At 42.0% G+C, this 13,201-nt stretch overlaps 1 protein-coding gene across 2 annotated transcripts in view; it reads left to right on the top strand.

The window, feature by feature from the left end:
• The window catches only part of ADCK1 (aarF domain containing kinase 1), a gene marked incomplete at its 5' end in the record, with an annotated part of 125,004 nt that overhangs the window by 24,525 nt on the left and 87,278 nt on the right, over positions 1-13,201 (top strand). The window lies entirely within an intron of this gene.

Raw genomic sequence — 13,201 nt, 5'->3', positions numbered from 1 at the left:
TCCATCCCTTCCCAGCAGAGAATGCATCTCTTTAAACACAGCTGCCAACTGGCCTATCTGCAGATTTGTTAAAAGTAGAAAAATAATTGCAATTTGCTACTCTTATGACCATGATATAATCCCTAATATGAGCTTTACATCTGCTTTGTGGGACTTGTTTTTTCTTTAAGAACACTTTAAATATCTTTGTTATATATCAAAGCCTATCCATTCTTGTTTATACATGCCAGATCAGCTGCCTCAACCATAGTGAACCCTGTTGCATACTGATTCTTCCCCTGGAAATCCAGAGAATGGCTCAAGGAACAGAGAAGGCCACATAGGAAAACTCCCATCCACAGTCCTCATCATGCCTCCATTTCAGGGGAGACTAAAGCCCCAATTGAACTGCCTATCAGATCCAGAAGAAAAAAAAACCCAAGCTCTGTCTGAAAGTCATCCAGGTCCATTAATTGCCTGGAGTAGAAAAATTGAACAGATCCTGATTGGAAATGTGATTACTTCCAGGAATGCAGAATTCATTTCTGCATCATTAGCTGCCATGCACAACAGTCTTTTTCACTTTCTTTGAACACTTTGCAGGATCCTCCTCGATGAAGTAGATCAATGATTATTAATAAGGGGAGATCAAAATAGTACAATGTTTTGAAAAAGATCCTCAAAAGATTTCTGAGGTCATAGTATGTCTCTTAGATCAGGGTTTTTCAACCAGTGGTACGGGTACCACCTGTGGTACATTGGCACCTAGCAGGTGGTACACGACCATCCTAGAAAAGTGGTAGCGGGGGAAGGGAATGAGCTGAACCAGTGGCAGCACCGCACAAGCCCGAGCGAGAGACGGCTGGAGCTGCAGGACTGTCAGGGCTCAGTGGAAGCGCCAGGATCAGCGCCAGGCTCCAGCTGGAGCTGGGGGCTGATCCTGGCACTTCTGCTGAGCCCAGAAGAAGCACCGATCAGCTGAAATGTTGCAGCATCCAGGGTCTTGTGATTTACATTCAGATGCTTGGCAACTGAGTCATATTTATGATGGTCACAGGGTCATGTGAAGTGACCAAAACCTGCTCCAACCACCCAGCGGGGGGGGGGGAATAAAAACCAGACACCCCCCCGCCACCCCACCCCTGCTGCCAATCCTCAACAGAAATGCTCACAACAATGAAAACTTGGACAGGAGGAAGAGCGCTGCCAGGCGGGCAGGCAGGTGTCTTGTTTGGCTGTGGCTTGGGGGGCACTTTTTTCAGTGCCATTGTAACTTCGAACAGTCACTAAGCTAACTGTTGTAAGTCAAGGACTACCTGTACTTCATCACTTTTTGCCTTTTTGGGGGGGGGTCATCAGGTTTTTGACACCTTGTTAGGCAACTGGTGGTACTCGGATGTTGCCATATCCTAAAAATGGTACAATGGGTGAAAAAGTTGAAAAGCCCTGTCTTAGATTGCAAACCAAATGCCTCAGCTCTTTTTAATGAGTCTGCATATCGGACACTATTAGAAAGCTGAAAATGAAACACGTAGGCTTGGGGGATCCGATATGAAAAGGAGAGACACAGTATTATCTCCTTGGTGTCCATCTAGTCCCCTGATTCACTTTAAAATCTAAACATATTATTTTAAGTAAAATGTAAATATGATTTTAATTTTAAAAAAAAATTAAAGGAGTTTTTTAAAACATAAAACAAAAAAATTTAAAAAATTGGCTGCCCAGGAATAAAGCACGAGCTTCCAGAATTATCTGTAAAATAGATCATTTTATCCCAAATGTCTTTAGATTTAGTTAAGCCCCATATGCATTCTTAAAATATAAATGAAAATATTAGTGGATGCAGCCCAGTGCTCTGCGTGTATTTGTGTGCGCACGTGTGTGCATGTGTGTGTATGTGAGAGAGAGGGAGAGAGAGATTGTGAGCTACTAGTCAGTATCTACCAAGGTGAGGAATTAGAGAAAGAAATCACATTTGCCTTCTTCAATTTGCCTTCTGGTATTGACATTTTGTGTTGGCATTGCCCTCTGGAACAGCCAGTTTTGAATGGGAATGGCTTTCCCTTTGTGGTGTTGTTTTTCTTTGAATGCCTACAATGTTCTCTGAAAATGTCAAACTTGCCCGCTAACCCCTAAAGGTTAGGCAGATATATTAGAAGGTGGTGTTAGGGAGGAAGCAGGTTACCTAGGCAACAAAAGAGAAGGTAATTGGGACTTGTATATTTTGTGTGTGTGTGTGTGTGTGTGTGTGTGTGTGTAGCTGCAGAGATGGAAAGGAGGTAATACAAAAAGAAGAGGAATCTGAACAAACTCTTCTGAAGAAACAAGAGGGAAGAGGGAGAAAGAAGGGAAAAAATAGTTACCTGTATGGGAACTCATTATCTAAAAGATGGGATATCTTTTTCTTTTTTTAAAAAGCCAGATACATGCTTGGAGCTTATTTTAGAATGTGGGGTTTGGGGGACAGTTTCTGAAATGGGAGCAGGAGTCATTTATAATCACCATTTCCAGTTGTATTATAATGACGGCAAGATTAACTTCAAAAGAGGACTTCAATCCTTCCCCTGCTTTTTCAGTGGACAATGTAACGAAGAAGGGAATAAATGTTTAAACCACGTTTTCATTTGTTGATTAATAATGTTTCATATATGGTTATTCACCAATATGTGTTCCCCGCAACAGTTTATCAGAACAGGAAAAATGCAATGCACTAGACATATTTAATTGTAAATTATAAATAGCCGTAAACTAATTCTAGAGTAGAAATTAGTGTTATTTCCAGAAAACTTGAATATTGCCCTTCTCTAATATAAATATTCTTAATGAAAATAGATGTCTTCAGTCATGCAGTGTTTTTCAGCCTTGGCAACTTTTAAGATGTGTGGACTTCAACTTTCCAAGCACACTAGCTTGGGAATTCTGGGAGCTGAAATGCTTTAGCTCAGGGGTGTCAAACTCAATTTCATTGAGGGCCGCATCAGCATTGCGGTTGCCCTCAGGGGGCCGGGTGGGTATGGCCAGGGTGGGCATGGCCTACTGGGTGGGTGTGGCTAGAGTGCGTATAGCCTACTGGGTGGGCGTGGCCAGCTCTACATCATTCGCATCAAGGGTGCCTATGGGGGCCTGGGCTGGAGTGGGACAGATCTGAGGGTCTCTGGCAGAAGGAGGGTCTCTGGGCCAGGGCCAAGGCAGTGGGGGCCGTTCCTTCACTGTTTCCAGGATGGCTTCATGGGCCACATGAAACCACTTTGCGGGCCGGATCCGGCCCCCGGGCCTTGTGTTTGACATGTCTGCTTTAGCTTTTAATACCGTATTTTCCGGCGTATAAGACGACTGGGCGTATAAGACGACCCCCTACATTTCCTGTTAAATTATAGGGTTTGGGCTATACTCGCCGTATAAGACTACCCCTCTTCCAACGCACACTAAATAAAAATTAAAAAACAGATTTGATTTTAATATGGTAATTTTAATTCAAATGCTTATGACATGCAGGTACTTAGTAGGAAAACTGTCACTTATAAACATAAGGCTGTTTGTCATCAAACATGTAAACATAAAACAGTGCAAGTGGATTAAACTTAATAATAATAATAATAATAATAATAATAATAATAATAATAAGAAGAAGAAGAAGAAGAAGAAGAAGAAGAAGAAGAAGAAGAAGAAGAAGAAGAAGAAGAAGAAGAAGAAGAAGTTGGAAGGGACCTTGGAGGTCATCTAGTCCAACCCCCTGCTAAGGCAGGAAACCCTATACCATTTCAGACAAATGGCTGTCCAGTCTCTTCTTAAAAACTTCCAGTGTTGGAGCATTCACCACTTCTGGAGGCAGGTTGTTCCACTGGTTAATTGTTCTAACTGTCAGGAAGTTTCTCCTTAGTTCTAGGTTGCTTCTCTCCTTGACTAGTTTCCATCCATTGCTTCTTGTCCTGCTTTCAGGTGCTTTGGAGAATAGCTTGGCTCCCTCTTCTTTGTGGCAGCCCCTGAGATATTGGATCACTGCTATCGTGTCACCCCTCACCCTTCTCTTCGTTAAACTACACATACCCAATTCCAGCAACCGTTTCCTATTTTCCTAATTCACTTTTTCACTTTTCCTAATTCACTCTAAAGCTTTCCCTGCACAGAGCCTTATGTAACACCAGCTGCCTGCAATTAGTGCAGGTTCTCATCCCACCAGGCTCAAGGTTGAGTCAGCCTTCCATCCTTCCGAGGTAGGTAAAATGAGGACTCAGACTGTTGGGAGCAATAAGCTGACTTTGTAATAATGCTGCTTGTGGGGGTGTGTGAAAGCTCTAATAGACAGGCATATACACAGAATGAAGGCTATTGCTAAGCACATTGATTTGTGCTTTAAATTGTAAGCCGCCCTGAGTCTACGGAGAAGGGTGGGATATAAATGGGATTAAAAAAAAAGACCAAATGGGAGATCCGCTCCAGGTTTTCCAGCCAGCCCTGTCCCTAAATTTTCAGCACCCAGCGTATAAGACGACCCCTGACTTTTGAGAAGATTTTCATGGGTTAAAAAGTAGTCTTATACGCCGGAATCTACGGTATATTGGAATACTTGAAAATGGCTGAAGCTTCATTCATTTATTTAGATTTTAAAATATAGTTACAATATGTAATATTTATTTGTAAAGATTTGCATACCAATTTTTAGCTCCAAATATTTAAAACAGCTTATTTGAAAAAAATAAGAAGTCCAAACTAAGCAAAATATATAAGTTGCAGTTCTGTCAAACTTCCCCTGCTTTTTTAATAAACAAGGCAACAAATAACGGGATAAATGTCCATGTCATACCTTAATTTATTTATAGTGTTCTGTTTATGTAGCTGCTTACCAATATTGTATGTGTTCCCTAAGCAGCTTATTAAAATAGGAAAAATACAGTATAGTAGACTACTGACACCCTGTACACTGGCAGCCTTTGATGACTACTTAGAAACTCCTGTTGGTACAAAAATATTTGTGTTATAATTAATTAAATCTGTGTTACACCAGAGCTTTTCAACTTTTTCACCCATTGTACCACTTTTAGGATATGGCAACATCCAAGTACCACCAGTTCCCTAGCAAGGTGTCAAAAACTTGATGATCCAAAAAAAAGGAAAAAAGTGATGAAGTACAGGTAGTCCTTGACTTACAACAGTTAGCTTAGTGACTGTTCAAAGTTACAATGGTACTGAAAAAGTGCACCCAAAGCCACAGCCGAGCAAGACACCTGCCTGCCTGCCTGGCGGCGCTCTTCCTCGTGTCCAAGGTTTTCATTGTTGTGAGCATTTCTGTTGAGGATTGGCAGCAGGGGTGGGGTGGCGGGGTGTGTGTCTGGTTTTTATTCCCCCTGCCTCTACTGGGTGGTTGGAGCAGGTTTTGGTCATTTCACATGACCCTGGGATACTGTGACCAACACAAATATGAATCAGTTGCCAAGCATCTGAATGTAAATCACAAGACCCTGGAGATGCTGCAACATTCCAGTTGATCGGCGGTTCTTCTGGGCTCAGCAGAAGCACCAGGATCAGTGCTGAGCTCCAGCTGGAGGCTGGCACTGATCCTGGTGCTTCCACTGAGCCCTGACAGCCATGCAGCTCCAGCCGTCTCTCATTCAGGCTTGTGCGGTACCGCCACTGGTTCAGCTCATTCCCCTCCCTCACTACCATTTTTCTAGGATGGTCGCGTACCACTTGCTAGGTGCCAATGTACCACTGGTTGAAAAGCCCTGTGTTACACATTCCTGTTAGAGTTCTAGTAGGTTTCTGATTGAAATTCAAAATATTGATTGTAGCCTATGAAATATATGGCTTGACTTGCAGGTATCTCCAGAATTGTCTCTTCTTCAAGGAATTAACATATTCTTCCCAGGAAAAGTTGATAATAATAATAATAATAATAATAATAATAATAATAATAATAATAATAACAACAACAACAACAACAACAACAACAACAACAGCCACAACAACAACAGCCACAACAACAACAGCCACAACAACAACAACAGCCACAACAACAACAACAACAACAGCCACAACAACAACAGCCACAACAACAACAACAGCCACAACAACAACAGCCACAGGCTGACTACAAGCAGCGGCATGACAAAGTAGCAACAATAGTGCATTGGAAGATCTGCAAGAAATATCATCTGCCTGTAAGCAAGAACTGGTGGGATTATAAAATAGAGAAAGTCATAGAAAATGATACAAGTTAAACTGCTCTGGGACTTCAGAATTCAAACAGACAAGCACTTGCAACATAACACCCCAGACTTAACAATTGTCGATGAGAAAGACAAAACAGTCTGGATAGCAGCAGCAGAATAGACGAGAAAGAACTGGAGAAGATAACAAAATACAAAGACCTACAAATAGAAAGACTGTGGCAAAGGCAAGCAAAGGTAATACCAACAGTAATAGGCACCTTGGGTGCAATCCCAAAACAACAGGAGCACCACTTGAACACCATTGACAAATTCGCCATTAGTCAATTGCAAAAGGCGGCCTTACTAGGAACTGCTTCCATCCTGCGACGATATCTATAATACCATCAAACATCCACATCTGTCTATCCCAGGTCCTTGGTAAGGACTCGATAGGTAGACAAAAATGCCAAATCCAGTCTGAACATCTGGCTGACTGTGTGATGATCAATAATAATAATAAAATAATTAAAGTTTGAAGGGACCTTGGAAGTCATCTAGTCCAACCCCCTGCTCAGACAGGAAACCCTATACCATTTCAGACAAATGGCTGTCCAGTCTCTTCTTTAAAACTTCCAGTGTTGGAGCATTCACTGCTTCTGATTAATTGTTCTAACTGTCAGAAAATTTCTCACTTCTCGGTTGCTTCTCTGGTTAGTTTCCATCTTTTGCTTCTTGTCCTGCTTTGGAGAATAGCTTGACTTCCTTTCTTTGTGGCCACCCCTGAGATATTGGAACACATGATATTGCTATCATGTTACCACTCATCCGTCTCTTCATTAAACTAGACATACCCAATTCCAGCAACCTTTCCTTATATGTTTTAGCCTCCAGTCCCCTGATCATCTTTGTTGCTCTTCTCTGTACTCTTTCTAGAGTCTCAACATCTGTTTTACATTGTGGTGACCAAAACTGGATGCAGTACTCCAAGCATGGCCTTACCAAGGCATTGTAAAGTGGTATTAACACTTCACATCACTTCTATTCCTCTGTTAATGCAGCCTAGCACTGTGTTGGTTTTTTTGTTTGCTGCAGGACACTTCTGGCTCATATTTAAGTGATTGTCCTCTAGGACTCCAAGATCCCTCTCACAGTTACTACTATTGAGCAAGGTACCACCTATACTATACCTGTGCATTTGGTTTTTCTTGCCTAAATGTAGAACCTTACTTTTTTCACCATTGAATTTCATTTTGTTAGATGTTCAAGTTTGTCAAGATCCTTCTGTATGTTAAGCCTATCTTCTAGAGTGTTGGTTATTCCTGCCAGCTTGGTGTCGTCTGCAAATTTGATGAGTTCCCCATCTATCCCCTCATCCAAATAGTTGATGAAGATGTTGAAGAGCACTGAGCCCAGAACAGAACCCTGGGGCACCCCACTAAACACTTCCCTCCATGTAGATGCAGTTCCATTGAGGACCGGTCAGCCAGCTATGAATCCATCTGTGGTGAACATTCTTCTATCTTATCAAGTAGTAGGTTGTGGTCTACTTTATCAAATGCCTTACTAAAGTCCAAATAAATTATATCCACAGCATTCCTCTGGTCCATTAATTTTGTCACCTAGTCAAAGAATGCAATAAGATTTGTCTGGCATGATCTGTTTTTGACAAACCCATGTTGGCTTTTGGTAATGATTTTGTTTGCCTCTAGTCTAGGTGTTCGCTGATTTGTTGCTTGATTATCTTTTCCAAGATCTTTCCAGGTATCGAGGTCAGGCTGATAGGTGTGTAGTTTCCTGGATTCATTTTTTTCCATTTTTGAAGATGGGAACTACATCAGCTCTTTTCCAGTCCTCTGGTAGTTCCCCAGTGCTCCAGGATCTTTGAAAGATAATAGTTCAATGGTTCTGAGATCACATCTGCCAGTTCCTTCAGAACCTTGGGTTGTAGTTCATCTGGTCCTGGTGATTAAACTCATCTAGGGTGGACAGATGCTCACTTTCCATTTTCTTGCTTATCTTAACTTGTGTTTCTAATCTGTTTTTTTACGGTACTTTTTTGATAGGTTGGGCTGTTTCTTCCCTTTGTGTAAATAGGGATGCAAAAAATGAGTTGAGTAGTTTTGACTTTTGTTGCAAGCCTTAGTTCATTTTGAGCCTTCTTTCCTCACTTCATCTTTGCAGGCTTGGACTATTTGCTGATATTCTGCTGATATTTGCTGATATTCTGCTGATATTATTTGAGAGATGTTTTAGGTTGACATCCATAAATATTTTTTCACAATAGCTTCTATCTAGTGCTTACCCTGATATCTTTGCAGAAACGGAGCAACAATGAAATTGTTGTGTGATTGTGTAATCATGTGTGATTATTATTGATTGACTGCTATTATGTTTGTATAAGTTTTAGATGCTTTTAAGATTTTATGATGTTAAAAACTCATGTAGATTATGGTGATATATAAAGCTAATTCATATTGAACTGCCCATTTGAGGTTGGCTGAAATAGAGATCACTGGAGATCAGTGTCAGATTATATTATGAGGTAGTATTGTGTAGAAATTCTAGATGGAAGCATTCTTCCTTCTCCTGTGAAAATATGTCATTATGTCTTCTCTTTGCAATTTAGAGTTCTGCTATGTAGCTTGTCTTGCAAATCATTCAGCAGGTGAAACACATCCTTGGATCTAATTTGCAAAGCAGCTACAACAGTGTTGGTTATCTTGGTGGAAGAGTGCATATGTCATGGTTCCGATTAATGAGACAGATTAAAGAACACTGCATGATTGTTTATTCCAAAAAAGTCTATAATAATGAGAACGGAGCATCGGCACTCATGGATGGATGCCAGAATCTGAATTCTCCTCCCCTTAACACATCATATCATACAGAATCTCCCTCCCTTAATTACATGTCATAAATCACGTTCGCCAATTAGTTTAACACATGAAGTTTCACTTCCCTTCTGAAGCGTACTCTTACCTTCTCAAAACATCTGGGTTGAATTCCTCCCGTGCTTTAGTGATTCAAAGCCAAACAGTTAAAGCAAAAGGCTGCCTCTTATATTGTCAGTGCAAAAACACGTCAGTGTTTGCAGCATTGACATCCGGCCCCCCTTACAAAAAAGTCAGATCCTGTAATGTAAACAAAACACAAGTTAGGAGCTGGCTTTTGCTTGATTACAAAGGGCTTCCCTGGGCAGGGGTGCTTTAGAACCAGTTCAGCCGCAAATAATAGACTTGCCCGTTCGATGAATCCCCTCGCTAGGTTTGTATCCACATATTGCTGCATCTTCCATTTCAAGGGGGGGGACATAGCATACATTCTTGGTTGTGGAAGTTTGGCCCCCGTCAACAGTTCAATGGAACAATCATTGGGCCGGTGAGGAGGCAAGGTATCACATTCTTTCTCACTAAATGCCTCCACTAGGTCCCAGTACTCACTGGGGATGAGTGGCTCGCTTGGTGGCCATGAGGTAGCCATGTGCTTTCGCTCATTGGGTGGGCTAAAATTCCCTGTAACATCTGTTGAATCAATGGGGGATCGGGCATTATAGATAGTCTCACAGTTCTCATTCCTTTCTCCCACCAGATAAATGGCTTCCATTTGTCCAACCAGGCTATTTCTAAGATCACAGTCCCAGTCATTTTTGGGGCCACCAGGAAGCAAATAAATTCCCAGTGCTCAACTATTTCTAAGTGTAGGGGATCCATTAATTGCGTGACTATAGTCCCTCCCATCAAGGAGCCATCGGCTTGCTCGAACCTCACAGGTTTGGAGAGCAGTTTTGCTTGTATGCCCAGTTTCATGGCAAATGGCAAGCTAATGATGCATCGGGAGCATCCAGAATCAACTAGCACCTTTAAATCTACCTGCGTACCCAATTTAGGGATTATGAGCTTGCCAGGTAGTAATAAAGGTGGGACGTGTCGGCTCACCATCGGGTCATTCTCTCCATCGTCACTGTCGAAAGAGGGTAGAATGGGTGTGGATCCAGGCTGAGTTCTGGCGTATTCCCATGTGGGGGATGTGACTTGGGCAACAGGTTCCTGTGTCATCCAGTTGGATTTTTCTTCCATTAGCCGCTGTGCAGTTTTTTTTCTCACTGCTGCTCCTGGTCTGTTCTGCTGTTGGGGGTAGAGGACTGGGCATTTCACTGCTCGATGTCCCTACTGTCCACACCGGAAACACTTAATTGCAGGGCCTACAAGTGGCCTGGGTCTTTCAGCCATCACAGTAGCTGGGGATTTTTGTGGGGGTGATTGCCATTTGGGTTGTTCTGACCTCGGCTTTGCTTCAGGTAGGAGAGGCTTCTTATAGTGGGTAAGTTGAACATCTAATCTTACCGCTGCCTGGTACTATTCTTGCAACTGGTCAGATACAGCTCGGTATATGCAGGCCTGAGAAAGGTGGTTGTCCAACCCTTCCCTGAAATGATGAATTATGGATTGCTCAGGCCATCTCCCTATCCGACTGGCTATTTTGCAAAACTCCCGCACATACGCCAGGGCAGGCCGGCCAGCTTGTTTTATCTTGTGGATTTGTTCTTTCACTTTGAGGGCAATGGATGGGTCCTCAAATATCTCTCTCAGCCCTAGGAGGAAGAGGTGGGGGTCCTCCAATTCAGGGGCTTGCTCATTATATAAATTGTTTAACCATTCAGATGCTTCTCCCTCTAGGCTGGACGCAATCACATCGACTATAGCACCTGGGTCTAGATAGAGATAGGCCCAGCTATTCAAATGAGAGCATACTTGGTTTAGGAAAAATATCAGGTTTTTTAATTTGATTTATATGCTGCTCTTCTCCCTGAGGGCAGCTCACAACAATAAAAATTAAAAAACATAGAGTAAATTTTTTTTAAAAAGAATTAAATAATAGATGCAATAATTATGAGACAATTTAACCCAGTAAAAAGCCTAATTAAAAACCGTAGTCAGTCTAGGCCCACTTGTTTGAACAACCAGGTCTCCAGGTCACGGCAGAAGGACCAAAGGTCAGGGGTCGTCCGCAGCTCTGGGGTCAGTTCGTAGCAAGCTCAGAGGTTGTTGGCCTTTCACTTGTGGGGGTTCCCCAACCTCCCGTTGCTGCAGAGGCCCCAGGCTGGGGTCCTCTGTCTCTGTGGGTCTGGAGGGCCTGGCAGGGGACTCCTGGGGCTGGCAGGCTGTCTAGTCTGCAGACAGGATTTTCCACTCACCCAAATGTTCAGTGGCAGATGGTCTGGTAGCTCTCCACCATTCTGCTTTTGAAGACTATGGCAGTGCAGTCTTAAGGCATCTGTAGTCTCTGCTGGAGTGGTTCCAGCCTGACGAACAGATAGGCTCACTTAGCTGCTGAGGGTTGGAGAGCTGCCCAAACTTATCTTCCCACAGCAAGCTGTCTATTGCTCCCTCCTCTGAAGTTTCATCAGCAACCAGGCTTCCTCTTCCCATGATGAAGATTCTTCCCTGAATCTTTGCCAGCTTCTCTCCCTTACTAGAGACAGCGGCGAGGGCTCAGGACTCCCCAGGATGTTTGAAAGAAAGGAGATTCTGCCACTGTGTTGGCTTTTTTGGCAGCTGCAGCACACTGCTGGCTCATATTTAAGTGATTATCCACTAGGACTCCGAGATCCCTCTCACAGTTACTACTATTGAGCAAGGTACCCCCTATACTATACCTGTAGATTTGGTTTTTCTTGCCTAAATGTAGAACCTTACTTTTTTCACCATTGAATTTCATTTTGTTAGATAGCGCCCAGTGTTCAAGTCTGTCCAGATCCTCCTGTATCTTAAGCCTATCTTCTGGAGTGTTGGCTATTCCTGCCAGCTTGTTGTTGTCTGCAAATTTGATGAGTTCCCCATTTATCCCTTCATCCAAATCATTGATGAAGATGTTGAAGAGCACTGAGCCCAGAACAGAGCCCTGGGGCACCCCACTACATACTTCCCTCCATGTAGATGTGGTTCCACTGAGGACCACACGCTGAGTACGGCCAGTCAGCCAGTTACGAATCCATCTGGTGGTGATTCTGTCTAACCCACATTTTTCTATCTTATCAAGTAGAAGGTTGTGATCTACTTTTCTATCTGCAAAGAAAGAACAGAATCTTATTTCTTATTTCTTTTTTTACTATGATTTTAGGAGTCAGTCAGGAGTGGGGAGACCCAGCTTCTTTTTCATTCTTAACCATGGAGTTTACCAAGTGATGTAGGATCAATTATTTTACAGAACTGCTCTTGTGGGGACAAATAGGAGAAAATACATACATGCCACTTTGAGCTCCTGTGCAAAAACTGGTTATAAATCTAATAAAGAAATATATACATTTATTTTGCAATATTGACATAAAAGAGAAAGCTTTACTTATTTAATGAAATGTTGTTTAAGAAGCATAAACAAATTTCAGTGATTCCAAGGAATTGCTGATGGAAGTTTAGGGAACTACTGTTGAGTCCCATCTGATACATAAATGGTCTCATATGAAGAGGAAAAAAAGTAATTATTTTTCTAGCTACCAAAATACAAACAGCAGCATTATACCAGTTACAGAAATATATACTGTATCAAATAAAGGATCTTTACAAAGGCTGAGGATGAGATTTATAAAATCTGGAGACTTTCTCTGATAAACAAGTGACCTTATCAAAATTTCCCTAAGGTGCATCTGATGAAGAAATGTGCTTGAGGCTAACATACAATTAGCTTACCTGTCAATTCAACATCTTCATTTTACTTACTCTGTCAGTGTCAAGTGATAACTGAAATTGGTATTGGCTTGGGTTGGTTCTTCAAATTATAAAAAGATCAAAGTTGATTAATATGACTGTTGGATTGATAACAGCTTTGAAGGCCTTCTGATGGCAAGTAGCCTAGAAATAGTAAACAAATATGTGCTTTTAGTTGCTGATATCTGAAGAAGAAAAAATAAGTCCATAACCTTTTGTTTGTGTGAAACTGAGGATATATGCGGGTCTGTTAAGTCTGTAAATGGTGCACAAGAGATTTATTCTCAAAGGAGGAACTCAGTACTTATTATTCGGTGACTACTGGTAGAGAAATGATATATACATTTTTTGCAGATGGCTACTCAACTG

Source organism: Vipera ursinii (assembly GCF_947247035.1).
Source record: "Vipera ursinii genome assembly, chromosome: 1".
Classification (NCBI taxonomy): Eukaryota; Metazoa; Chordata; class Lepidosauria; order Squamata; family Viperidae; genus Vipera; species Vipera ursinii.
The sequence above is the reverse complement of the archived record's forward strand: the minus strand, read 5'-3'. Positions and strand labels throughout refer to the sequence as shown.